Here is a 6,116-nt window from a genome sequence, read left to right on the forward strand (position 1 = left end):
CAGATGTTTTCAAAACTGAATTGGATCAGATGGTTGGATCGAAAAAATAGGAATCAGTCAGGTGACTGATTCCGTTTCTCCATTTCACCTTAAAATCGTTTTTTGGTAAAAAATTATTGATTTAGTCCATTAACCTAAGTGGTCAAACTGTTGAACTGTTGATCCCAACAATAATTTTTAACTGTTTTTTTATTTTTTATTTATTATTATTATTATTTTTAGAATGAACCGTTCGACCCAGGAACCGGACCCATAATGGCTCCTTTCCCCGTCCGGTTTTAAAAACCTTGGTGCTAGCATACTCAGTTCTCGCATGATTCCAACGGTATCTAGACATGTAATTGCACATGAGCTGAGCTTTGGTCATCATCAGATAAGCCCAATGTCTTCTTGGGCTTTGGTCATAATGGGCTTTGGACATTGCATACGGAGAAAGAAAGGTCAAATCTATTTCCAGCCGAATATCTTCAAGTCCATTCAGTAGTTAATCAGGATAATAGTAGAGCCGGTTTGCAGTTATGACATCCTTGCGTTGTTTTCATTTATTTATTTATTTATTCATGATATAGATGAATAGGTCCATTTGATTCGCATAATCGCATTGTCAAATCTCAATCCGCACATTGGGCTTAGTTTGGAAAAATAAAAAATACAAGGTTTAGAAATATCGTATATAAGGTCTTTTATTGTATATATTTATATTTGCAATCTTTTCAAACTGGACCTTATTTTTATATCGGTATATACAAAAGATGAGATCATATGAATAGTTATAGGATGTTTGGTATCGTAAGCGTTTTTCTAAAAAACGGTGCTAGGTCGGATCCATGTAGGTGGTTCCACTTTTCACCGCCTATATAACTGTTTGGTTCAGGCGATTTTTGAAAGAAAAAAATAGTGAAAAACCGGCATGCATTGTAAATTGCATCCTTCTTATTGCATGAAACGTCAAATTCATGCATCGGCAAGCCGTTGCCCCCAACGGTTATATGATGTGGCGCTTACATGTATCTTGGTTGTCAACGGAAAAACAGTGTAATGTGTGCACGTACATGAAAAAAGGTGATGGAAGTCACTTTACTAAATAGAATTAGTATTGCTTACCGCTTACGTGACAAAAACACTACCAAACATATGAAGGTGTTTATTTGTGAAAATAGACATTTTTTTTTTTGGAAAATCGGTCCCAAAAACCACCCACACTTCCAAACACCATCTTAGAAAGCATCTGGCATGATAACCATAGGAAACAAACCAAACAGGGCTTTAACTAATAATTCTATCAAACATTTTATGAAGTTTAAGCAAGAAACATGTAATCCAACTCTTATTATGTAACTCATCATCATCCAAGTCATGTCCCAATCATATGGGGTTGGTAACCATATAATTGCACCTTCTATTGGGTCCCTCTATGAAGTGAGTGAAATTACACCACACTTTGTAAAGGGTTTACAGAGCTAGACGTAACACAAATAATTGCACCTTCTATAGTCAAGGGTTTCTATTTCAAACCATGTTCTCTTTAGTCTTCCTTTATCCCTTCCATCCTCTTCAACTTGCAAGAAATTGATTCTCCTTGCAGTTGTTATAGATGGTCTTGTATGCATGTGATGATTAAACTATATAGTCTATATTTTCTCATTTTATCACCTATTGGAACTATTCCTATGCTCCTTTGAATGATTTCATTTCTGACCTATCCATTTTGGTCTTTCTAGTTATTCTTTTAACACACTCATTTTTTGGAGATGTTGTTTCTTGTTTGCCAACACTTTGCTCCATGTAGCATCTCTGTTCTTACAACTGTTTTATAGAATTTTCCTTTCAACCTAAGTGGCGTTCACCTATCACATAAGATTCTAGATATATCCATCCATTTTAAACATCTAACACCAGTTATAAATTATTGAACCAAGGTAACAAAAAAATGAAATGAGAATAGTCTATGTAAGCTAAGGCCATGTTTGGTTCAACTCTTATTCTTGTTAATTCTTTCCAATAATAAAATTATAGAATGGACAGAAATGGGTAGAATGAGAAAATGTTGCTACTAATCAAATAATTTTTTTTTCAAAAGAAAAGAATTATTTTTATGACAATAATGAGAATAAATTCTGAACCTGTTTGGTTACAAATTTAATTTTTCATTCATTTTTATAGAAGCAATTATCACCTATTTAAAACTAATTAAAAAGAAATTAGTTTGTTGAATTGAATAGGCAGTTATGCAAACAAAGAAAAGAGCGTAGAACGGAATCTAAAATTTGTAAAATAAAAAATAAACTTAATATCCTTAAAAAGTACAAAATTTCAAGCAATTTCATAAATTTGATAATAGTATATTCAATAAAGATAATATATTAATAAAGTCGTAAAATATAATAAAACATTATAAATTGTGCCTTATACAATTTATTTTCATTTTACAAATAAGCATTGTGTCGGACTGGACTGTCAACGATCAATATATGTTAGTATATGTTTCCACAATAGACTACCGGCCATCTGTTGGTAAAAATCTATGTTGACAAATTTTGAGACCTACAGTAGCGGTTTATGATCATCGACATAGAGTTGTTTTAAAGAATGAAAATGAACAATGTGATGGACTATTATTTTTCATGTTGCAAGTTAGCTTAATTTTTTCTAAAATGAATGAAGCCAATGGCAAAAATTTTGTAATCAAACGCTTTCATTTGATTCATTCTTTCTCAGAATGAATAAGAATTGAAAAAATGAAGCTCACAATAGCAAACCAAACATGGCCTAAGATTATCCTATTAGTATAAGTACCTTAGGTCACTTTTTCTGGAACAAAGGACGAAAAAACCGTTTTTAAAGAATGTTTTCTTTTATCGAAAATTTCAAAGGCAAAGATCATTTGTACAAACTTTTGACTATTGGGCACAGTTTGGAATAAGGAGTACAAATATAAATATGTAGAGTGCAAAACCTTATATTTTGTATGTATTTGCACTGTACATATTTGTATTTGTACTCTTTCCAAATTGAGCATAGGGTACATTTTTGGGCATGACATGTTATCGTGGGTGTGGCTGTGAGGTCAGTGTGGAGAGGGCTCTGTGAGTGGTAGATCCAGTCTTGGGTGTGGCCCTTAATATTCTTTTGACAAAAAAAAAAAAAAAAAAACAGAAAAGAAAAAGTAAAGGACTAAATGAATTGACATATCATGCACAAAAATGTTTTCAACAAATCTGGATTTACTCTTCACTTAAAACTCATAACACCAATCTCACAATACATCTCAACTATGCATTAGAAACATTTCCCCATGAATGATAATATACAAACACAAGAGATATTTTCAATTCACGACTATAATGTATAAAGCAAATCCGAATTCATTCCCAACCCCCACAGCCAAAATTTCATTTTCTGCATACATTATAGGATTAGATAGGCAAATGAAAGGAAGTGAAGAACAGTGAACTTTAGAATATATAAATAAGCAATGAATGCTAGAATTATATACATGAATTCATTGTATATACATCCGAATATGGCAAAAAATATGATATCTGGTAGGGCAAATAAAATTAATTTTGTAGTTAAAGCGAGTGCAGTCATTGGCTCATTGTAATGCCTTGAATGGAGAGATGAACATATCAAACAAATTAACAAACACCCGGCTACAGAATTTAATATGATAGATATCCCGGTTTTCTAAAACCATAGAAATCTATGTTCACTCTGATTGAGGCAGCGATATATGTGCTAATAAATAGGCATAAACTGGCCCATCCACCTTAGTTATAGAAATCTGTATCTTCAAATAATGCTAGAGCTAAACAAACTACCATCAGAATCCATCACAGCAATTGATGGTCGATTTTTTTTTTTTAATCTCTGATTCTTAGAAATGTTGACTTGGTCGATAGAAATATCTATGCCTATCACCATTAACAAAAATGCGTTTTCCTCAAACACCCTGACTTTGTAGTATGAAGTTATATCAAGTATATAGATACTAAGAAAGAGTGTGCATGTAAATATGGAAAAAAAAAAGGATTTTTAGACTATACTCCATTTCAGAATTTAGATTTGAACTGCAGACATACAATAATTCAATTTTATAATTACCTCCATCTATAACACATGCCCAATTGTGAATTGGCATCAATTCCAAGCTGGCACCTAACCCCAACTGTACGATGGAACTAGGATTTTAGAGGTGGACAGATGGTGAAAAAAAATAATGCATGATTTGGACACTCGTCACAAACCACTGCATGTTTTGGACATTTGTGATAGACCAAATGTTAAATGTTCTCCAATTCTTTTTTGAATGAAAATGAGAGGCTTACCAACAAAACCAAGACAATTTAACATGGGATACATGCCCTGATACCCAAAACATTTTCAACGTTGCCGATTTCTTAATGGCAGAGGTCATTCTCAAGTTAACGATCAACTTTGTTTGATTTACTAATTGGAGGTTCATATTTTGTTCTTTGGTCCTTTCTGTTTTCAGTAATCTTTGACTTTCTTAGTGAGCTGATCGAGACAATCTTTCTGATTAAAAAAAAAAAAAATGAAAGGGGTAGAGGATGCCGAAATTAAGTGATTATTTAACCAATTAGTAAAAGAGGTAAGTCTGTTCTATAAATCAAATTCCTTTGTATTATAACCCCTGTAAAGGGTAAAACATGATGGTAAGTGGTTTGTCAAAAATAAATTATTATATAGGAAAAAAATTGCGAAAGGTAAAACTTTTAATTAAATTTTTATTGGAAAAAAATCTATTTAAAATAAATAAAAATTTATGGATAATAATATATTTAATTTAATAAAATAAAACAATAAATAAACAAATAAACAATTATGGCCATGGGGCAATAGATTGAAAGAGGGAGAAATGACTTTTGTCATTGTATTTTTGTTTTATATAGTGGAATAATTGTAAATAGTTAAATAATAATAATAAATTTACAAAATAAATGAGATAAATAGACAATCAAGTGAGAGAGTAAATATATATAAATATATACACAATTTTATATCTTAATTTGCTAGGAATGGTAATTTGTTAGATTATTAAATTATTAACAAATTAAATAATTTAGTAAAATAGGTAAGTAAATAAATAAAACTTTATGTATTATCAACACAATATTGGTAAATGCTATCTCAAATTATTTAATAATTAATTTAGCGTTGTTAATAGGTCGGGCTGAACTATTGAGCTACCAAGCCCATGAATAGGCTTAGCTCGGTTCGTGTCCCAGCTTGGCCTGCAGACCAGCCTGACCCGTGGCACGGCACGGGCCCGTGTGGGCTTAAGTTAAAATAAAATTTTAAGATCTTCTTTATTTTTGTCTATTTTTTTTTAAATTTATGTTAAAACTTTCATTACTTTTTTCAAAAGAAAAAAAAAAAGAAAAACATTGCTTAGCCCAGTTCGTAGATCAGCCTGGCCTAAGACTTTGCCCGAGAGCAGCCCGATTCTGGCTTGGGCCGTATATTATATACAATAATTGTATAATATATTAAAATATTATTTTATTTTCAAATTTATTATATTATTTCATTTTATTATTGTATATATAAACAATTTTACACACCAAAGTTCTTATAAAATAAAATTTTAAGATCTTTTTAATTATTTATTTATTTTTTAATTTATGTTAACCTTTTCATTATTTTTTTTTCAAAATTTTTAAAAAACATGGATTAGCTTGGGTCATGGCTCATCTTGGCCTAAGACTTGGCTCACGAACCAGCCCGACCCATAGCACGACATAGGCTTGCATGGGCTCGGGTCGAGGGCTGTGCTGGGCCAACCCCTAAAGCATCTCAAGGGAGGGAAACACAACCCGATTGCACATATAATAAGACATAAAGACAATTTTTGACAAATATGAAAAAGGTAGAAATTTAGTGGCATCATTGTAAATAGTTTGCAATGGCACCATTGGAAAGGAGAAAGGACAAGTTATGCTTTTTCTTTTTTTTTTTTTTTGGTTTTATTCAATTACATCATTTTAATTAATTAAATTTATAATGGTAATGGTTAAAAGCATGAAAAGGGAAAGATTATAAGATTTTATTTAAGTTATATAAAAAAATATTCCAATTGGCAAATGCACAACAAT

This window comes from Nelumbo lutea, chromosome 4 (genome assembly GCF_056320005.1).
Source record: "Nelumbo lutea isolate HS-2025 chromosome 4, American lotus-T2T, whole genome shotgun sequence".
Classification (NCBI taxonomy): Eukaryota; Viridiplantae; Streptophyta; class Magnoliopsida; order Proteales; family Nelumbonaceae; genus Nelumbo; species Nelumbo lutea.